Source organism: Rhopalosiphum padi, chromosome 2, assembly GCF_020882245.1.
Source record: "Rhopalosiphum padi isolate XX-2018 chromosome 2, ASM2088224v1, whole genome shotgun sequence".
Taxonomy (NCBI): domain Eukaryota; kingdom Metazoa; phylum Arthropoda; class Insecta; order Hemiptera; family Aphididae; genus Rhopalosiphum; species Rhopalosiphum padi.
The window spans coordinates 79,473,073-79,498,872 of record NC_083598.1 but is presented as its reverse complement, the minus strand read 5'-3'; the positions used below and the strand labels follow the sequence as shown (position 1 = coordinate 79,498,872).

The window sequence follows — 25,800 nt, the reverse complement described above, 5'->3', positions numbered from 1 at the left end:
TTTGAATGACTGTTTTTATAAAAGAAGGAAAACATATATTCTTTATACAATAAAGCATTATTACTGAAAAATAACATCGATTGAAAAAAACATATTTTATAGAATAACGACACAATAGATATTAATTTATTAAGAACAAATTGTTTTTTTTTTTTTTTACATCTGCATGAGTAATTAACAAATAATCAACAGACTTGTAAGTTTTAATAGGATTAATTAGTGTGTCCTTAATTAATGTTTTTCCACTTTAATATCCGATCCCTCTAAATAATATAAAATATAATTTCAAAAGTAAATATTATATTATGTACAAAATGTAATAAGTAGCTTGATTAAAACAATTATATAAAATTATATATAATTTACGATCGTGTTTTACAAGATATTAATATTATAAGAATATTAAGTATATTATACCGATCAGATATTATCCTTTGATTGATATGGAAAAAAATAAATTGTCCTATAGTACGGATTCAAAATATATTTGACGTTTAATACGTGTACTTTGTACTTATTAAGATGTTTATTCAAAGAAAAAGAAAATGTTTGATTGTATATTATATTACACATTTAGTATAATAAAAGGGATTAAAATTCTAAAAACGTATTTTTGACAATATAATATTTATTCAGTCGTGTAGACGCGTAGTGTAAATTATATTACCTTATTCATATAATTCATTTATTTTGAATTAAAATCTACAATACAAATTTTATTCCTTCTCCAAAAGTATTATTTTCTTACACAAAACCGTCTCATTTGTTATAGTGTCTTTTGATCGATCGCTTAACATACGTATGTAATTTTATTTGTCTTATGATTTATGTGTATAATAAAATAATATTTTTTGTAGTTTTGTATACGTCCCATGTCACAGAAAATTACTTTTGAATGTAGTCAAGCAATATGATTGTATTTTTTATTATTATTTTTGTCATTTATATGAAATCCTATATGCATAATATTATATGTATTTGTCTATTATAGAGATGCAATGAGAACTATAGAAAATACAAATGTAAATTACTTTTGTTTAAATTAATTACATGATTATGAAAATTACTGCAATAAACTGTATACATATTATTATTATCAAATATACTATTATAATACGCCTTATAAATTTTATTTAAACATTGACTTTTAAAATAAAATAGTTTCTATTTATATATTTGTAGAATTTTAGTACTCCATTATTTAATTTATATTCTTATAAATAAGTAACCTAAGTATCTAACTAATTAATAATCCTAACTTTTTTATTAATTAATAACCATGATAATTTATTGAAAACCAAGAATAAACAGAAAGTAACCGAGTGATAAAAAATAAAGTTTGTTCCAATTATACGTACTTCGTTAAGAGTAGATACTTATAATATAAAACTTAAACAACCAGTACCCTTTAAAAAAACTAATATTGATTAATAATTGGTAAATAAATACTAAATAAGTAAAATGGTGTAATATTTAACTCATTGATATACATATGATCTTAGTTACTATCATGTACTAATAGAAATCTTACTTTTTTTAAAATATTAAGATTAATAAAGATTGATCAAAAGTATTATAATATCTGAATCGTTCACATTACTCAAAATCTATAAATAAAAACTGATAAAACTTTTGACTATAGTAATCAAATTATAGTCAATGAATAATAATGTACAATTACTATGCATTAAATAATTTAATTTTTAATGATAACCTTTTCAAATTACGACTCAACCACCTACGAGTAAATTATACTCATATCCGATTACAATTATAACAATTTTCGCGTTAATTATATGAATGTGTTTTGCATCAAAACGAAGGTGCATGACTACAACTACACGTATAATTCAACACTCGTGTTGTTTATATAGGTATATTGTAATACATATAATATTATATACGAGTATATAATATGTATATGTTTACGATTTTCTATAATGTATGGGCAGACCATTTCAAACAAAAACAAATATGGACCTCAAGCTCGACGGTTATTCGATCAAACTACAATTATTACAGCATGGCGAAATATATTTTATACACAGACTCTTCCGAAACCCCGAAACCGCCGTACGGCTAATGTGTTTATACTTTTATCGAAAACAGAAGAATGTATGCGCTTTCAAACTTTTGATATAGACGTGGTGATACATTATACACAGTACCTATATATGCTTCATAATATCGTTAGCCGGAGCAAAGCGATCGTAGAAAAGTTGTCTCACACTCGAGAAAACGTAACCGCAACGCAATAATATGTTATGATGTATAATATTGTTTTCCGTTGAAAATATCCCACTGAATGTCATTATATCGATGTATTATATTTTTATATTTACGGTACGTTACAGAAACTACACGAAATATTCGAATAATTACAAAATGGCGGCCCTACACGCGTTGACCAATATATAAGAGTGCAGTGATCAATTAATAACAAAATCTATCTACGCATAATTATTCGGTTGTCCGGCATTACATAAAATCGTATTATAATGAAAATGATTTTGTTGATTTTTACGAAAATAAAGTGTCAACTAAAATAATTTAATTTTCTTACCTTTGTTGCTATTAAATTGTCGTAACTCCAAGTCCTACCATGATTGACAAAAAAAAGGGTCTAACAGTTTTGTAATAAATTATAAAGAGAATACAATTTATTACATCGTATAAAATGTTATTCAAAGTTGGAAAACTCGACTGCAAAAAATACACACTTTTTATGCGTATTATTATCGAATGAAATTGTATTCTGATCAAATCGAATGACTTTTAGAGTAACGTCAGACTCAATTTGTACGACGAGGTCGATCTGCTTCAACTACCACCACGATCGGTAAATACAGTCAACCAGACTATCAACCGTATATATTTTAGCTATTAGTAGAAATATTCAGAATATTCATATATATAGTTTTTTATATATATATATATATATATATATTGACTCATATTTCATATTCTGATCGAAATGTATTTGTTGGTCTTACAATGATGATTATTTATTGACTTTTTTTTTATATATCGGAGGTACCTACTTTTTAATTTAGAAAAAAAGCTTCAATTGTCAACTTTGAAGGTAATTAGTTGGATTTAATTTTTACTTTGGGATGGAGGAGGATGTCAGTTAAAAATTATTTTTTTAGTATTTTAGAAAATACAAATAAAGTAAAATGTGAATACCTATTTAAAAAAATACAATTTTTGACAAATTAAATATATACCTATGCCTATATATTATATTTTTTTAATGTAATAATTAAAAACACGCTATACTACATTTTACAATATTTTATTTTTTAATTTGTATGAAATGTATATCTTGCAACTGTTGCAATGCAACATAAAAACTATGGTTTTTGCATCTGTTATTTGAAAAAAAACTAATTATTAATTTAGATTTCAGTACTTTGGCATTTTTTAAATATTTTAAAAGAATAATGCATCCGTTAAAAAAACGATTCTACATAGACGGAAAACAGAGCTCATGCACGATATAAACTACAAAGCTTATATAACTACAGTATGAGGACATGTTAATCCCCAACAAAAAAAAAGTCTGCAACGACTCAGATGTACCTACGTAAAAATTACGCAGTTGACATCGAATTGACTAATATGTACTTTGTTAATAGTTTAATTAGTTTTGTTTAAAATCGCACTATTTCACTTATTTAATGTTATACAACTCTTTAAATTAACTAACTATACATTATAGTACCTATACATAATACATTATAAGTCGGTACAATACATTCCTTTGACGTGAATGTAAATCAAATGCGATTACATCATATATGTATATTTCATGTATAATAATATTATAATATACATATTATACGTAAATATGCATGCAAATAAAATGTCTGTCTTGAGATGCGATTTCGTGATTATTCAGACGCGTGTCGCGTGTGAGCACATTGTATATTGTATATTATAGCATATATACGCATATATAAGTTTTTTAAGAGCTTTGCAGACAGACTCTTTTAAATTTTAATACTTGGATGGCATGGGTTTAATGTCCTATATAAAACTTTTAATATTGTATGTCGGGACTCGGGACATTGAGGGTAATCGTTTTAATAATTTCAAAAAAAACTTTTTTTTTTTAATCCCGAGTTAGGCGCATTTTTTCTTTTTTTGCGAGATTCTTTCATGCACTATTATTTCCATTTCACCATACGAAGACGCGCGTATGCATATTTTTATTGAGTTATATAATATTATATATAGTAAATAATTGTTTGTTTTTAGCGCATGCCGTAGTACGTCTGCAATAATATCGAGAACGAACATTAAACGATATAAATTATAATTTGCTCAGTGTTCCAATAATAAATTATTATTATATTATTAGTTATTTCATAATTGTTAACGTACGTAACGTATCCATTATTGTTTGAACACCATTTAGGGGAGTTGATCGTCAAATGATACATTATGTTAAAAATTAAGTAACATATCGATATTATAGTTTATTTAATATGCTATACAGACGATAATATAATATGGAAACGGCGTTTGGGTAAATATCACATATTTTTGTATCAGATGAATTTGTAGATAGAAATAATACGTATTCCGAGTTTATTTAAAGTGTATAGTTAATACAAATATCATATTAACATGCAGTGTAAGGATGTACTTTCAGCGAATTGTGATACATGGAAATTCTTATCGTTCGCTTTTGACAAATTTTAACATGCGAGAAATTACGACACGAGTGATAATGATACGTACTTAATTATTATGATGTGTTGGGTTACACGTCATCATAATAATTCTACCAAGTATGTTCTTAAAAATATAGAGATAATAAACAATTTACATTCAAAAATCAATCATTAAAATATTCTAGCTGAATGACTAATGAAAATTGAAAAGGGAACGGTTTACTATCGAAAAAAAAAATGGTTAGTTTTTGGTCGTTATATTGATAATATATAATAGCAATTTTTAAAGGTTATAACAATTGTAACGTACTCTATTAAATAAATTATGGGGTAGCAGTCGCGTTAGCAAGTTTAATAATAATAAATAATAGTTTATAGGTATAACATTGGCACACCAGCAACAATGGTTAACGAGTAATCGATATGTTATTATCTTAGTTTAGTGTTATTGAGGTAGTTACAAGTTCTTTCAGTCATATATTACTATCATATCAATAAAGTTAAATAAATAAATGTGGTTTGTATGCCAAAAAAATTCGCAAACAATTCAACACGCCATCGAATATGACAAATCATTTTTTAAATGCTTGAAGAAGTTTAAAATTTGTTTTTTTTTTTTTAATAATTCGTATACGTACAATAATCATATAATTTAAGTCAACTAAAGTTAACTCCTGTTCAATAAAATCCTTCAATATAAAAAGTTTTACTTTATACATAAATATAATAATATTACGTTTTTGAAAGTTTCAACTATGTTATTATATTACTACTGATATTGTTATACTCATACTGATAAATAATATCCATAAATCGGTTTAAATAATTCCCTATAATTAATTAATACCAATGTTTTTTTAAAATGCCTAACTTAAATATTATACTATATTATTATATCGCCTAATATGTGTTTTTAAAAATCATTTGAAGCGTTTGTGTATACCCGAAAACCTACGATCACTATACATAATTCTTCGTTGTAAGACCACAGCACGGAATATGATGGAATTATATTTTATCTTAGTCCACGTGTAAAATAATATTATACCTTTCTATCGCCAGTAAACCGTAAATCGTAATTTGGAAAACTATATAGTAACAAGTGTCATACAGTGCATTACGTGATTGCTAAGTTTTTTTTTTTTATCCAAAGTGTGTTAGGAATTTTCCAAATCTAACTATATTATGACACGTAAATATAATAAATTCTAATTTACAAAACCGGTAGTAGAAGTGTAATAAATCGTATATTCCTACGAAAAACATGTAAATAATAATGTAAATTACTGTTACTAAAGGGAATAAGTGAATATCATTTGTAACTTCGTGCATCCTACCTTGACACACCGCCCAGCACGTAATACTCGGTAAACGGTCACCACGTATTGTTAGATCGGATGTGATCAAGACTCTATTCGCCACTGCATATATTTACGGTATAATACACATCTATGAACGGCGACGTGAAAACGGTAGGTTATAGATCAATACACGCACACTGAACTCACTACATACGCTACCGCAGACCAAAACGAAATAATAAAAATAATCACCAAAAACAGAATAAAACTGCAAAAGAAAAATTGTCCGGGAATTGAAGACGAGAGTTGAGAAAATTAGCCGCATGATAACGTTTATAACTTATAAGATACTGACCAACGGAAAATAGCATGGTTGTTATCCGCTCGCCACAAGAGCCGCTCCTAAACGATATGCAGAGGACTATAGAATATATTACTATTATGTTTTATGGTTAGCCATTCGGGTTTAGAACCTCACCGGATATCGTCCGTTAGTTTATAATGAAGTTGTGAATTATAATGGTATATTAATCCATAGCCGTGCGTACGGCGGCAAACACGGCAAGCTGGATCAAACCGACTGCAATATGGTATAATTTTATATAGAGCGGATTACTGAAACATATTCCGTCAGTTATCAGTTTATCGCTCATCGGTAAGACTAGGGACTTCTTGCGATAAAAAATGTATGCGTTTATGCTCTAAAAAATCTCCAGAGATGCCATAAAAATATGCGAGAACGATTAAATAAAATTGAAACGTTTAAATCAACGTGTTAATATTACGAAAAAAAATCCCGTTAATAATAATGAACATTATGTAACTACTAAATATTAATTTAAAATAGTTTATTTATACAAAATTAAAAGATTATTTTAAGTTAAAGTTTGTACGAAGTATGAATACATTAAATAATTAACACTGTCACTAACTGATTTAAAAGTATTCCATATACGCATATTATACAGCTATGAAATGATTCTATGCAGGCGTATGATATGTATGTGTTTATTAAAAAAAAAAAAACTTAAAACGTATTTGACATTAATTATTGATTGCACAATTTTTAAAAAAGATTAAAAGTTAAAATTGTTAACATAGTATTTGTACGTAAATACTTTGCACTTCTATAAAATTTATCACACTGTCAGTAGTCTCAACTATAAAATTGTTGCATATGTATGATTAGGTAAATGTTTAACAAATTTCAAATTTGAGCGAAATATGTGCCTTAAATTAAAGTATAGCAAAACAAGCACTAGGGTGTTAAAAATGAATTATTTATGGACTTCTTGTATATAACTTCATAAAAAAATCAATCTTTAGTCCTATTTATTAGTATCTCATTATAATGGTTGTCGCAGTCCATAGTCTACTAATATTTGAATCCACCGTCACCATCCATAAAACTATTCCCAGTATCGTGCATTTTCACCTCAAAAATCTGGGATTTACCTTGAAAAGAAAAATTGATGTGACTTTTTCATCGAGTATTAACTATAGTATTTTATCGAGAAGACGAGTAGAGGAATGTGGGCCATGAGTCCAAATTATACTTATGAAACAGATATTCTGTAAAAAAAAAATATGTACCTATACTCTATAGCTAACTAAAAACAGGTACGAATATTGAAATAGCTTCTATATCAACTTCGGCATGATAAAATGCACTTTCTGTTTTCTGAATATTATGTGCTGGCTAGTTGTTTGTAATGATAATATATACATCAAGTACCTATATAATTCACAGGACTTTGTAGGAACAACGACAATATTACATAATATACCTTTATGAACTTTATTTAAAACATTAATTCTATAATAATAGTATATGTGTTGTGTATATTTTAGAGGTTTGGGAATTTATACGAGTAAATCTTTGTTAAAATAGTCATGCGATGCATAAATAATAAGTATAATAATTCCACAATATTGTTGCTCCGTATTATTCGTATACAGTCATATAATATATCAATAAATGAATTACTAGATGAATTCTTGTATGTATAATAAATTTTAATAAAATAATTTGAAGCTATTGTATTCTATTTTAACTAAATAATGAGTTATACCTAATACTATATTTTTTTGATAATTATAATGTATCTATTATCTATTTATAAAAATAAAAATACGGAACCTAATGATACCTACTTTAATATCATACAATTTTATATAAAAAAAAAAAAAACAATAAATAATTGTTTCAAATGGTTAATAATAAGTCAATATGAATTTTTTCAAGTAGACATAATGTCCTTTGCCCGTGTTAATTTTTAAAACATGCCAACTACAACCTTAACTAATTGAACGTGTTTTGTGAATTTTACATTCTACGTGAGTTAAAACTTGTATTAATCGTATTTAACTACGTGTTTAAAAAATAGTAATTAAACCCAAAGGTACTTTCAACAATTACATTTAATTTAATTGGCCTTTTTATATGTACCCTAAACATATAAATTTGCCAATAAATATGACTACTAACATTTAAAATAAAGTATAAATTATTTTTGTTTTATAATAAAAACTATAAGCTTTTATAATTATTTAATCAACTACCTATAAATAACAATATTTATTAACATTATTATAGGGTGTAACTCGTATTATAATATAATAATATATTATATTAGTTGCAAAGATAATATTACTCATTCTATGTATATAAAATAATTTTACTCACAATTCGTAGTTGAACAATAGTCTATCTGAAAACTGCACTGACATTGATCAATATTGAATTGTAACAGAGTTTCCAGTAATTTAAGAATAATATGTTACTTGATGGTAAACACAATACACCGCATATATAGTGTGAACTGTGAAGTGCGAGGTTGAAAACTTAATTTACTTGAAACACCATTTGTACTGCGAAAATAAATTCAGATAAATAAATATACGTAAACATATTTATATTAAAAATATTTTAAAATCAAATGTTTTTCTAAAAATGTACAATTTAATCAATGTACGTTATTGGGTATACGTAATTAGGCCACTATAAATTCATAGTTGTATATAATAGCATTGCAGCATTTATTTTTTCAATATATTATAAAACTCAAACATAAATAAAAATTAATCTATTATCTAAAAAAATATATGAATGATATTGATAATATATAATAATTAGATATAAGTAGCTAATTAAAATTAGTTGCCTAAACTTTTTTGAACTATTTATATTTAAAAAAAAAAAATGTTAGTTAGCCTATGATTAGCTTTATTTTTATTAATAAAAACCATTCTATGATTGTTAAATAATCGTGTATTATACATATACTCAAAAATCATAAAGTTGAAATATACAAAGATAGGTATCAACGATTTAATTATTCAACTTAACTAGTTGGTTATTTTTTTAATTATTATAATATATTAAATTAGGTAAAGAATTCATTGTAACAACTTTATTTTTTCTAGTTTATTCGAAAAATAATATGTTTATAGTTAAAATAATGTTAATACATATTAGCTGCATTTAAATTAATATATAAAAGATGATTAGTTATTCATTGTTTTATCAAGATAATGCTCAATACTATAGATTCGGTTACATTTCGAAATAAAACACATGGTATGTGCACTATATTAAGTTATAACTCCATCACAAATTCACAAATTAATTATACAGGTATTTGTATAAAAAAAAAAAACTATTGTTTTTACTCAAAATGAATATACAATGTGTACATATACTAATACACTTATGTATACTAAATGTATGTGTATACAGTATTATAATACATAATAATATTATATTACTTATTAATTGATTAATATCAATTAATAATAATAATTAGTAACGTGTTTTGTTATTTGGGTACTATTTTACTAAAACATAATAATTATATTGTGGTTTAGGAAATAATTTACAATCAGATAGACACGTTTAATATGATATTCCCATATGGGCTTGACCGTTACGTTAGTAAACTAGTTCAATACAATATCCAACTAATGCGGTTAATATTATTTATTATTGTAGGACTGCAATAAATACTATTGAAACCATTGAATTAACTAATAGTTTATACACAATATTATTTTATCACCAGATATATTTACCTATTTACCTATCACAATCACATTATTTCTAACTATTGCTACTCGTATACTTCCGTTGATGTCAACCGATGAAAATAATAAACTAAAATGTCTAAAATGATTCTTTAGTTTTGTTTTTACAGTGTGAATAAATATTTAACTAAATATTATATTCATTTTATAAGATAAAATTACATTTAAATACTGAAATAAAAATAAAAATATGTATTTAGGATTTATACACCAGTTATTTTTTTCCAAATAATTGTATTTTTTGTATAAAAATTAATTAAGGTTATTAAGGTTATATTAAGGTTATTAATTGTATATTACTAGCAAATATTATTAATTTGCGAAACAAAGAATACCTTAAAAATATTTTTGTTTAAAATTTTTAAAAATATTTTAAATCAAAAATAATAAGTTCTGCAGTTTTAAATCTGTATTAAATTATTAAAAACGAACTTAAGGGGGAGGAGATTAATCTTATATTTTTTTTCGTCTCTCTAGTGTAGCTGTAACTGACAAACATTTGGAAAAAGTAGGTTCTGGGTTTATTATCCAAAATCTCTTCTCCGTCCAAATTCAAATCTTGATCGATTGAAATTATTAATGTAATATCATACCAATGCCTGCAGTGGATACGTGCATGTATACGTGTCCACTGGTGTGTACACACACGATGGAACCAATATTTAGGGATTTATGTATAAATACATATTATAATAGCGTCGAGTAAAATGGTGTATAATATATTATATATTCATAATCGTTTTATGGACACGTGAAATCTGCTAACAATGAAAGCACATGCGTAACGTTGGATAAAGGTACATATAAGATTCAATAGAACAGACGGAGAAATATAATAAAAATCGTATGGGAAATAAAGAATATGATATTAATACAAATATATGGTGCCATTGTATAATAAATACTACGCAGATTTTTATAGATTCTCTCCGACTAAAGAGAATAAGGAAAAATTCAAAATATCGATTATAATATACCCTTATCGCGTATAATACGTGACTAAAAATACTTGTATTATTTATACCGCCCCGACGATAAACAATTTTTAAAATATTTTTCAATACGAAAAAAAGAGAAAGAACACACCTCTTCGGATACTATTTACTACGCCACTTTTGTACCATTGCCAATACAGCACACTGTTAAGTTCCTACGACGACGCCGTAGTTCCTCGCAACGGGATGATACAATAATAAAAACTATAGGTACTGGAAAAGCTTTGATTATTATAGAAACAAAATACCCTTATAATATACGTTTATCGCCGGTTATATCTATTTATATAACTCTGTAAATAGGTACTTCTAAGTCTCAAACCTATGTATAATAAAAACAACTCAGAAATTACTACTCGTTTACCTACATTTTCCGTATCGTGTAAATGTTCTTTTTTTTATATTTAAAAAAATATATTTATTAAAATTTAATTTGTATATTATTTTTTTTTTTAATATTTCGCAACAATAACGATCATCTAATCATATTAAATATGATGCAATTATATTAATATAATATTATAATAATCCGATGTTTGATGGTTGATGATGTGTACCACCTACGTTTAGGTGCATTCGATAACGGTATAGCATTAACAAAAGCATCAATCGGTGTTTTTCGTCTTTTACCGAAATATTTTTTTTTACTTTAACTATTTATTATTTGTACACTTTATTTTTTTTTATCATGCTATCTAAGATTACACGCTCGTCGAATTCTGAGCCGCAAAATATAATTTCGTAGGTAAACGTTTTTGACACAAGTTTGTGTACTTAGGAACTCATAATGTCCGTCCCATCATGTTCGTATAAGTTGCAAGTACGCAATATAATTTTCAACACTACGTTCCACGTTTTCATTTACTCAGTGACGATGTTTACAATAATAATAATAACAATACGAACGTCTGAAGTCGTTATGCACGTGTATGTCTTGTACACAAATTATTGCACGAGAGAAATTAACATTTTAATTACTTTCATACAATATTATAATATAATATACAGGGCGATTCTTTTATCGAACTACACTCATTATTTAAAAATCTATTGTTTTTCAAAATATTTGTTTACATAATATTTCCAGTCGAAAAAAAACAACATGTTTTAAAAAAAATATACTTTTTATCATTGTAATTTCTTAAATCTTTTAATTTCTTGAAAGAAAACATACATTTTTTATTTCATATAATATACTCTGAAAAATAATACTGTTCGGAGTATTTACATTCATACAAATCGAAACTAGGACTAGTAGTTTATGAGTTATATAAGTATTTAAAGTTTAGCTGAGCAGATAGGTGATAGCGGAGTGGGGAGATAGGTACCTCGCAAAATGTTGGTCTACTACTTATTCCGGATGGAAATTATGTAAATATTTTTTTTCAAAAAGTTAAATATTTTGAAATAATGAGTGTTGTACGATAAATGAATCACTCAGTATAAATAAATTATAAAGTGTACTACAATGTACGGTTTTATATATCACGCCGGTGTAGACGACGACGTACGACGTACACCCGGTGTATAATAATGCTGATGATGACAATAGTAATAATAATAGTAATAGTAACGATAAATAATACAATGGCGAGAACACTACGAATGTAAAGGTACACGATGTGGAAATAAAAAAAAAAAAAACGGAAGGGTGAAAGACTTGAAAATGACTCTGTGGCGGTTTGAATGGCGCAAGAGTAACTTTTCAATCCTAATGGGATGTCCTTGATAAAACAAAAACCGAAATAACAAGTGCGTCGTATACGGTCGTAAGCCGTGCGTTTCGCGTAGGTTTAAATTTGTATACATGTATACATAATAATATAATATATATATATAAGTATACATATAACATCACGTGGTGCTTGTGAAGAAAATCCAAACACGTGACGAAACGAAAGACTTATATGTGCGTATTATATAACAAGCGCAAACACGTATTGTGACAATTATTTGGAAAATTGTATGATTTTGTCGGTATACACAACAAACAACCCTGTTTTTTTTTTTCAAATTGAATATTTGCACCAATAGTTTATACAATCGCGACGATGAATAAATATAAGTCATTAGCGATGTATTGCTAATTTATTAGTCGAAGTGAAATCGTAGTGGCGCGTGTGCTCGTTTTATTTTCGATTGAAATTATTGTAGATTTAATAAATAAAATAGTCGAAAAAAATGTTTTATTAGCCTGTCGTGGTTCTGATTTTCACGGATTGTGACGTTTTATAATATGATATCGTGCGTGTACACAAAACCGATAAGTTCACTATATTATATAGTCATAAATGATAAATTTATTCAGTTATTCCTTTTGGTTTGCATATTATTTGAATACGAATTCCACGAAAATGGTCTACAATAATATTATTGAAAAGCATGGAATTATTATTACGATCGAGAATTAAGATAGACTTAAAACGTTTTAAGGTTCGCGTTTTATCTTTAATGCGTCTTGCTTATGTCGTTTTCATTGTCTTGATAATGGTTTTATTATAATAATATAATATAAACAAATCAACGTCAATCGTGTCGGACATTTTGGCAGTTCGTTGTAACTATTATAAATTTATACGTTGAAGAGTATTGTTAGTATCGACTTAGGATTGATATTGGGTTCTTATATTATATTATACCCTGTAGCCTAATTGGTTATATTAATATTAATATAGTAAATACATTAATTTCCGCTAAAAAATACTGGCGACTCACCAATTTATACATTTGTTAGGTTTTTATTTTTTTATTTGGTCAAATTCAATACTTATAATATATTCATACTACGTACCAATGGTTGTATTATAAATAACTAAAATGGGAGATAGTAATGACTAATCAAACGCGATTGAACGTCGGTCGTCACGAATAACGCTATAAGTAATTGTCGGGCGTCGGCTATCGCTATTGCCTGTCACAGTGTCGTGATGGAGGTACATTCCATTTAATATACAATGTATGTATATATTACACTACGCCAAATAACAAATTATTTCACTGAATAACGAACATACATTTTAATCGAACATGACTTTTAAAACTAGGTATGTAAAAATGATAATAATAATAACAGTTGATTAATGGTTTCAGTCTCAAAAATGATAAAAAAAAAAGAAATTTGAAGGTTAAAAAGTACCGTTATCTAACTTTTAGTCTAGTATTTTAAATTAAAACTATTAATTATTATTTTAGTAAACTTTAACAGGTTCTGTGGTAAGTATAACGTGTTGTAAACAAACAAATCTACGATTGACCACCAAAATAGTTTTAGAAAAATAAATCTAAAAATAATACTCTTCTAAGATTCATACGACTTATCGAAAATTAAAGTAATAATATATTGTAGTGTATGACAACATTGTTATTTTTTAAAGTTAAAATTATACATTCATTTATTTATGTATTATTATGTATTCATAACGCCCTCAGCAGCCACAGTACAGTGTTAATTATACACTGGATATAAACACTAAGTAACATACAATTGATAATGTTGTAAATATAATACAAAATTAATGTAAAAACAAAGAAGCATAATATAAGACAATTTTAAAATATGTCAATATTATATTATTAGATTCAGGGTAAATCATATATATTATAACATATATTTACATATGTTACATTAATTTAGAGATTTAATTTTTGTAAATAGTAATGATCACTTATTATTAAAGTTAAAATCATGTTTTATACAATTACAAGAAGACAATTATTATAGCCGATTAATCCGGCTTATTGTGGCTATAAATTGACCGTGATAATTTATATGAAAAATAGATTGATTTCTAATACAGTGCGAAGAACATTAAAATGTGTTCTTACCAATAGTTTTAGATAATCCACATCTTTGAGTAACGTTATTATATTATTAAATAATCGTTGATTAACAATGTTTCTGAAGCCGTTTTGATAACAACTGAGTTCATATAAGATGTTGATGAATATATTTTTAAGCCAAAATCTTAGAAATTGTTCCTAAATATTTTAAATGTTGTTTATCCAATAATTGGTAAAATAATTCCAAATTATGCTGTTAAACTACGTATACTCTAATATAAACTAAAATAAAGACCAATAAAGTACTGTAGTACATATAATACATATAATATTATGGTTTGTACATTTTCAATTATTGCGCTTTATAAGTTCTAATCTTTTACTATATTTTTTATGTATTAAATCCATATGGTCGTTAAACAAAATATTATTATACATACGTATAGTATATTATAGAATACCTGTATATTAAGTTACATCGAGGAAACAGCATTCAACGAAATATTATTAAATGTACAATTTGGCGTAATTGGATTTTATTAGTGTGTGAATTATATTTAGATAAATGAATCAATATTAATTTCAAGCAAATTAGTGTTACACAATAAAATAGAAGCTATTAATGTAATTTGAAGCAATCTTTATGACAGTATATCGAGTATGGTATATATTTAAAGATCGTCAGCGGATAATAAATATTATGCATTAAAAAAATAAACTTTGTCCAAGCCGTAAACAAAAGTAAAACTAAAAGTAGAAAAATATGACCACAGTACTCCCACAAGCGTGCTTTGAATGGCACTGAAATGGATTTTTTTATTTTTACTTGTTGACTTCTTCATATTAGATAAGAACTAAACAACGACAAAAGAGAATCAGACATTTCAATGATTTTTAGTAGGTTCAATAATGATCCGAAGTCAACTCTGCAAAACAATTTCTTTATATTGGTCTATTAATATATTGCATCAACTTGCCGTTCGTATTTTATACGTACCACAAAGTCTGTGTAAAATATCAACAAGTCGAGGTACATTATGACGCCCAGAACCCTGTTGATTTAAATGGAGAACTCAATTAAATGTTAATAAAAAATTAAATAGAATTAATTTTTTCATCAATTTAAGTTGAGTACTAATTTTAAATATAAACAGTCAACGACAAGAGGAATTTTATTTTTAGACTTTAAAACGGGAATAGCATAACCTAGGCTCAAAAGAACAGTGAATATTCTAGTAGTAAGAGATAGTTGAAAAAGTTATTTAATGTATTTTAATTCATCGACACTGTAAGAACACACTTTATACATAGAAGACACACATTTTTTAAACATTAAAAGATATATTTTTAATTGTTATCTGAGTTATTTTTATCATTGCTCGTTGCCATACAAATGGAATTAAATTATTTTTTATTTCGTACGCATTTCCAAAAAAAAAACTACGATTGTAAATTAAAAACTATGAAATGTTTAACTAATGTTTATTATAACAATATTTGAAAAGTTGTATTACATATTTTACGAGCAAGGCACAGCAAATTATTATAAGCAACATTTGTTTCAGTTGATTTATACAACAATTTTTTATTCTCACGAACAGTTTTTTTAAAATCTTATGATTAAACCAATGTAGATATTTAAATGAGTGTAGCAAAGTTTTTCAGACAGTTAAATGAATTATATAATTTTATATTTTATAAAATTATTTAAGTTTTAAAAAGTTCAATCCAATTATTCCTGTTAACCGTTGCTAATAATTGACTTTATTTAATTTAAATTCAAATTTTTATACTCAAAAAATGATTCACAATCAATTTTATGAATATAATTTTTATAATAAATCGAGTTAATAAAACTTACTGATTTCGAGTAATGGATGATAAATGTCTATCTTAAAAAGGTAATTTATAGATTTTTGTATTTGAGTAGAGCAATTTAAGGAAAACATAACACCAATAATTGATAATTTTAGAATTAAAAATTGAAAATTGTATTGTTATACTTTTAGCTACATTATCACCTCTATCATTGTAATCCAGTTATCATGCACCTATCTAATCTAAAAATATTATAATTGACCAAAGATAATATAAATATTGTTTCATGTTCCTTGTCTTTTCACGTCTAAAATATTAGATTTTTTTCCACCCGCTCACAATTAAATTTTAGAATTTATATAGCATTGTAAATATTTAATATAGATTAATATAGAATTATTTGAAATATTTGATTAAATTAACTTTATAAATTTGTATTTTTAAATTAGATATAGAATTATAGAAAATATATTTATAAAACCGTAATAAATAAAATAAAATAAATTATATTCAACTATAATTTTTCAAAAAAATCAAACTGTTAATCATAGTGAAGAATAAATTCTTTACTTTTTCTTTAAATTATTTGAATCGAAATCGACGAAGTAGAATTTAAAAACCTCAACATTTTTTGCCTCTATTCTGTTTGTTCAAGAAAACAAGAAAATGCGTGTCCTCTAATTTTGTTCTTTAATGATGTCTCCACAGATAATGGTCAAAACACTGCCAGCAGTGTTTTTTTTAACAGTCATTTATGGTCCTTAAAAAACGACTATTTCTTTAAAATATTTCCCACCGTAATTGAATATTTTTAATAGTAAAGATTTTTTTCTCAGTAACGTTTTTAATGGTTTATGTTCAGTCACTTCAATAACAATTTTTGTTCTAAATCGCAGGTCACCAATAATACATTATTTATAATATTATGTTTTTTTCAAAGAAAACGTGCATGTATTTTATTCGTTTTATACATGAAACACATATCAAATTTAAGTTAAGCAAAACCAATTTTGTGTTTCTAACTCTAATATTAAAGTTATTTTATCAACGATCAAACTTAAAAATAAGAACGTTGGTTTTTACAATATTTTAAATTGTATGCAAGTTATGAGAATTTTAATGTTATACACATCACACATACGCATAATAATTTTCTTAACAATTAATATATCGTAAACAATTAACGATAAAATACTTAAAATATATTATATTTTTAAGTTTCTTTATCATGAGTCTTAGCTTTTCATATTCTATTTTACATAACTTATTATACAACGGTGGTTATAATAATATATTTAAAAAAAAACTATATTTTGTATTGTATTAAATTTAATTTTCTATTTAAAAATAGAGGTGAAGTTCTTAATTTTAAGTTCAGTAATAAGTTAATTCACTTTATAATTTAAGTCTACAACACAAAATCGGTTCTATTAACCTTAAATTTGATATGTTTTACGTTTATAAGACGAAGAAAATACAAGTTGGTGTGGCATCATTATATTAAGACACTTTATTTATTTTATCTTCAACCCTCTCTATTAGTATTATATCGTTTTCAAGTAATTAACCAGAGTAGTAACATTCAATTAATATTATAAATTATAAATCGATTGTAAATCACTAAGTGTCTAAAATACATTTGATATTATACGTATAGACACTATGAATATATGTATAACTTTAATTATTATTTAATGTTTAAATTAGAATTTGTATTTTGTTTTTATATTTAACACAATAATTGTGTATCCGTAAAAATAATGATCAAAAAAATTACTTACCATTTGTTTTTACTAAAATTCGTCGGTGTAATTTATTATTAATACATCGGATAATTTCATAATATTATTAGTGGATTTACAAAAGTGCTTTAAACATATTTATTATAATAATAGTAACGCTAACAAAAATGTATATCATTATGGAGCTTAATATAAAGTATTACGTTTTGTCATTAGGTAAATATTCCATCTATATGTAATACATATACATATGATAAGTATGATATCATAAATAGTTTGATTAGGTACAAGAGGTTGCGAACGTCTTTTATACAACACAATAATCTGTTAAAAAAGAGTTGATTGACTATACCAGATTTGCGTGTCAACCTGTCTTGTTAGTTCCAGAAACTCTTTAACATTAAGAAGTTACATTTTCTATACACCATACTATAGTTATACTATTTATTTCGATCAATCTGTGCTAGCGTGAACCTTTTAAATTGTTCTATTATAGGCAGTAATTTACGGTAGGCCACGTTTTACGGTGCTTTGTATTCATAAAAATGTATCATAATAATCAATTAAAACTCTATATGCCTATATAAATTAACTGTGTTACATGTGTTTTTCAATATTTTATTTCAATGATTTTCCATATTTAGAGTAAGCAACAACACCTGGAAAATCGGCTTAAAATTTGTTGCATTTATTTTAGTTATTAAATATGTGTAATGTAACAATAACATTTATAAACCAAATAATTATAATAATGTCTGTTAGATTTTTTATCGGATAACAGTTTCAAGTGTATGTTTTTTGTTATTTCTACTTATAGCAAATTGTTTAAGCCTCGTTTTTTATCTTTAAACTCGGTCAATCTCAATTCACAAAAATGGAATACAGGTAACTTTAAATCAAATGTTCATGAAAAAAATGTGTGTCATACTTTATACAATATAACAATATATCATATTTCAAATTACATTGTATACTGGGGACCTTGTACTCTTTTAATTCTTTTAATACAATATGGCATTGTCTATATTGTTTTTTTTTTGTTTTTGTTTTTGTTTTTAGTGAAATACAATTAGTTTTAAAACCGTCTTTTTTTACAAAAAAATATTTTCATCAATACGCGATAGTACAAAATTGAAATTTTAACATTTAAAAATAAAAGTTGGTGTGTATTAAAAAAAATAAACTAGCACATTTCATAGTTTTGGACGGGTTTCCACAGGGACAGGTGTATTTATATACACCTAAAATAAAGATGGAAAAAATTAACTATGCGTTTTCATTTCAAATGAGTTCATATCTAAATTAAAAATCCTATTAAAAATTACCAAAATAATATTATATCCTCGAGAAATTAATACATTTTTTTATATAATATAGATAACAGTGACGCATAATGGCAATATAATACTATAGATTGAATAAAAGATAAATTTCGTATTATAACCGCGATAGACCAGATGAACCAAATGCTATTAAAGTAATACGAAAAATGTTTACTGATAATATTGCCATAATTTGTATGGAAAAAGTAAAGTACACTTTTTACCGTGAATCAAACTTTATATGATCATAAAAAAAATGTCGTATGCCAATTTTTAACATGTTCTAAAATTACATACACAGTAGCACTTAGGTTCAATCTCTAATGGTTTGATGGGCAATACGATATATGAAACTTTCAAAGCTTCCATGCTGTCCCAAAAAATATGATGAAAAATACTATCAGACCAGTACCAAACATACATCAAATAAAACATATAGAATATTTTGTCTGAATCTTTACTTTTTTTTTAAAATTCTAACATAAATTAAATTAAATGCACTCAGAAATAAATATATAACATTATACAAATTACACAAAAAAAATAAAATAAATTGAATAGATAATATTACAAAATTGTATAGAATCAAATATTTTATGAAGTATTATAATGTAGGTTGGTAAAAATATATTATGCTATTGCGTGTGACCTGTAATATACATAAAATTTATGTCATAAATAAAATAAAATATTAAACATAATTTATTATTAAGTTTTATAAATATAATATTTACAATCATGAAAAATCAATTATGTGATGAAAAATTATTAAAATATTTTAATTTAAAATTTAAAAATGTTATATAGAATGGAAAAAGTATGTATTAAATATTTCGCTTGATTAAAATTTTTCTTTTAAAAACGTAGACATTATTTCAAATGTTGACAGATTTGATGAGGTGTAGTGATAGTTATCAAATAGCAAATATTAAAATGTTGAAAACTAATTTTACAAACAGTTTCAATAAGACCTGTTTTTATTTACTGTTTATTAAACAAAATAAGTTTATATTTCAGATCCATTTGGAGAATCCCATTCATACAAGTAAAAGAAAAATATCATTATTTTATTTTATTTTATTTTAATATTAACAGAATAATATGGGTAATATTTTCTAATGAATTATTTTTTTTTAAATGTAATACATTTTTATATTTACACGAAGGTATATAATTTTACAATGAAGTAAAAACTTTATTATATACTATTCAATAATTGAAATTTTCTTAAGACTTTCAGTATGTATATAAGTTAAAGAGATAAATTACATAGTATATATTAATAAATTACACGTTGTTACATACATAATATAATATTATATTACAATGTGTGTTATAATTAAGTAAAAGCAGTATTATATAATATTCAATATGAAACTTGTTTAAGGCTTTCATTATATACCTATATTAGATAAATTATGTAGTTATGCAATTATTAATTATAAATCATTATATACCAACTTAATATAATTTGTTGATGCGATATAGATACTAATTTAATACAATTAGTGAACTATAATAATACAATTTATTATGTATTATATAATATAATATTATACATATATTTATACACAATATAAAGTCATAAAATTTTTCATTATTTTATTAATCTTATCAACATTGTGCCATAGATAAAGATTAAAGGTTCATAAAAGCAAACAAGAGAACTTATTTATCACGACTAAAATTCTAAATTCAGGGCTGATCAAACTTTCAGTGTTTGGAAAGTGGTAGATATACACATACACTATAATATTATAATTTAATAGTCGTTTTTTCTGCTTTCAACACTTATCATAAATATCTTAATAAAAATAATATACGTTCAATACGTTTTACTTAAAAGCTTGTAACCATTACTCATTATTCACAAATATTTTTTGTAACATATTTACATATGAAAAGCTTAGTATTCATTAATTGTGTTTTATTAAGTTTAAACAGTATCAACTAATAAGAATTAAGATTAACTACTAATTTATACAAAATAATATGTATATAATTCTTAACTAAATGTCTAGCTAACAAAACTATTTATCTATCGCAATATTTGATCGAGCCATAACATTTTTATTTAAAAATGTTTCTATAGTCAACAAATTTATTTTGTGTTATTTTTCTACAAAAAATTGAAAAACTATTGTACTCTTACATATTATTTACACACTTTTCGATCAGATTTATTTAAATAAGTGCGAGAATTTTTAGTCAGAATTATAGAAAAGTTGTTTAACAGGATATCAGAAAATTTTTTGGTGACAAGGAATAAAAACAATTTATAACTACATACTTTATATTAAAATTTGAATGTATTTTTTATATTTTAATTTATTTATCAATATTATACGTACACTAAAAAATTAGTTTATGAAGTAAAAAAAAAAAAAATAACATGTTTTGTTTTTAACGGAATTTCTATTTAACGAATTTTTTTTTCATATAACCTTTAAGTTCGTTAGATATGGGTTTCAATGTATTATAATATTACAATACCAATACAATAATAATCGTCATTACCAAGCTAATTGCGCGCATTCTTGTTATTTTGTAGTTAGGTGCGGTTTTTATTAAACACTTTTATAGTCAATTGTATCTAAACATAATATTATTCGCTCTGCGTCTTTTCTCTTGGGTGTAATATTTCATCTAGATTCTCATGTACGCCCGATCACACTCTGCAAAGTCTCTGTCTATCCAACTAAAACGGACCGACACATTAATTGATAAAATTCTGAGATAAATAGAACTATAAGGTATATAATATACAGTATATTATACATTACTTATGGAGGGCTATCGGACTACATGTACACCGGCGAGACTGACGGTTTTCGACAGCTGCGGAATAAGCTGACAATAAAAAAAAAATCCACTACCGTTGCCTTTTTTATATTTATTTATCATTTTTTTTTATATATATATAAATTTACGTTCGCCCCGTGTCCACCTTCTTTTATCCGAGTAAATTGATTTTTCAACACTCCGCGTTCCGGCAATGTTTATACTCCGAACACCTTCGGGGAAAGAAAAAAACAGCCTATTACATAGACAACTACTACCACTATATACTACTACTACGCGTGGTACCGACACCGGTCGTGCAAGTTATGATTGGTCCGGGTATAAAAGATACGGCACGTCCGGCATCCGCTTCAAGTGCGCGTTTCCAAGTCCATAAAATCGTTCTATCGGCAGGAACAACCTATCCCTTGTGAAAACGGACCCGGAAAAGTTTTCATTGGGACCTTCAAACACGCTTGAATACAATATTATAATATTTGGAATATAAATTCCGCGTGGACTGCTCTACTGTTAGCTAATAATAATTACAATTACTCTTGTTTTGAAAACATTTAATGATAAATTAAATCGATCGCAATACCCGTGGTATATCGGATGGAAATGTATACAACACTATTAGATGGCATATTAGTGACTTAATTACATTTAAATTATATGAAAATTATTATTTATACCGTCCACAAACGAGTTCTATACATACATAGTTGATTATATATGGAATTCGTAGAACACCGAAGGAAAATAATTTATACGGTTGTTTAAATTTCAATATGTAAGCTTTTGACTGTTATGGTGTAGTTATATCGACCTGATATGTGTATTTTACCTAGGTTAAATACATACATTGAAGTGACAGATGTAATTAAAATCAATCAGTTTCATATTGCAAGTAGAAATTGTAAACTGTTACTGAAAAAAATTCAAAGTGGGTTTTAACGGTGTTCGTAGAGTACAATTAATGATACATCTTACAGATTCATTGAAAAATCAAAATGGTCGATGATTTAAACACTTTTGATAAAGATATAAATTATATGAAATTTTTATTACTTATAAATAACTTTTTCAAATCGAATTATGACAAAATATGATAATACGTATATTTATTAATGGAATAATGGTCGTGATACTATTTTTGTTTGTATGCTAATTATTTAAAGTTAAAGTTCTAAGACTTTTATAAAAAAACTACAATAACAACAGTAATTAATATTATTATGTTTCATCTCATTATATCATTGTACATATCGTATGCTAATATTATATATTATATTATATTTAATTTAATTTATTTCAATAATATTTACTCCCAATAATTTGGTTTAATTTAAAGTGAAAACGATATGTTTGATTGAATCAAATGAGATTTTCTCAAAATTTTCACTCGGATGCGTTAATGTTCACTCAAGTATATCGTAGTAATTTGAAAAAAAAAAATAATATGAACGTGTAGAGAATGTCGATTTTTCGAATTTTTTTTTTAATTATCTTATCCCAAATATAAACACCACTAAACGCTAAAGGAACATTTTAAATTAAATATATGACTTTTATGTATCTAAGATTTTATTATTTGTTAATGGACAACATTGTCAACAAGAATTTAACCATTTAACCATTTAGACGGGAAATTAGTGGTAGTGTTTCATTTTGATTGCTTCAGCCAATAAAGTGTTAAATAGTTTTACATTGTTCTATACACATTAGAAAATAGTAACTCAACTCAAAGCAAAATATTTCATAACGATACATATACATATAATATTATTTATTTTACCTATATATTCAGAGATGGCTTATATAAAGTAGGAAAATAAATTGTTCTAAAAATGATGAAATTATTTCGTATATTCCGTGGAGATAATATATATATATATTTAATCAATAAACTATTTTTATTCAATATTAAAATAAAATCCATATAAATGATAATATTCTGAACAAATTTCATGTATTTTTTTTAAGGGTTCTCGAATTATATTAGTTCAGTTATGGATTATTAGTCTATTAATCACTCTCTAGATAATAATGACAATAATATTTTATTTTAATAAATATACACGAACAAACACGGGCCAAGTCCCAGTGGTACGGATTAGTAAAGTTATATTATATAGGACCATAACGATAAATAATTATAAAATATGATTTTATACATATATATCATATATGTATTTAAAAAATGAAATATGTAATTAATAAGAAATAACAGCTTAAAAAAACTAACTCTATTGATTTAGAAAATGTTAATTTAAAATTATGAATAAAGGCTTGAAGAAAAAAATCGACGTTGGTTTTCTTGTTGCAAAGAGACAACGCTCTTTGTGAAATAGTTTATGCAGTAAAATGGCATATAAAAAAGAGAAACTGAACGGCTATTCTAAGAAGGAACATTAAAAGGGATGGAATTTAAGTAAGACGGCGAATTGATATATCCATTAATTAATTTATGTATACAAGTTATGTTTGATAGTTCGTGACGTAATGAAAGGGTTTGAAGATTTAAATTTGCTCAGATTGGATTGTAATTATAGTTTTCTATGCGTATACTCAGTTTATAAGATATAAATTTCAAGAAACGATTCTAGACACGTTTGATACTGTCAATGGCAAATTTAGTGTATGGGCACCATATAATCGAACCATATTCTAAAATTATTGACCTAAATAATGTGTTGTATAGTAATATGAACTATCGTGGATTTAGTATACTAGTATCCGTGCATTTTCAATAAACTAACATAAAAAATGTCATCGATTATAAATAGACTATATAGCTTTGGCTGTTAATACATTAATACTAATATTAGATATTTTAATCAATTAGATGCTTTTCCAAACTGTATACGCGTGTATATTATTATACTTATTTATGACGAAGCTATAAAATAAATAAGCGCATACAATTTATTTGTAGCGCTGATTTTAGTATTTCGGAGAAAATTAATTTGGTAGAATATTGTACATTTCAATTTAATTTTTCTTGTAAAGTGTCAACTAACATCTATTTAAATTACCGCTTATCTTTAATTTTTGAACGAAAATGAATGATGTTCAAACCAATTACTTATAAAAATAAACAAATATTCATCTCAATTCAAGATCGGAGTTTTTAAAACGGTCTAACATAATTTCTCAACCACTTAATCAATATGACATTGTACAAATATGCAACACAACACAATGTTATATTTTTGATTACTATAAAAAAATGTATCTACCGTAAATTGAAGTGAAAAATATCCCAAAATCATTTTTTCTAATAATATTATAATATA

General features: G+C 25.3%; 1 protein-coding gene across 3 annotated transcripts in view; it reads right to left on the bottom strand.

Moving 5' to 3' along the window:
• The window catches only part of LOC132921118 (uncharacterized), a 111,998-nt gene that overhangs the window by 71,026 nt on the left and 15,172 nt on the right, over positions 1-25,800 (bottom strand). For all 3 annotated transcript variants that reach the window (XM_060983964.1, XM_060983967.1, XM_060983963.1), the window contains exon 2: positions 8,667-8,851. The gene's annotated coding sequence lies outside the window, so the exon portion shown is untranslated. The remainder of the gene's footprint in view (positions 1-8,666; positions 8,852-25,800) is intronic.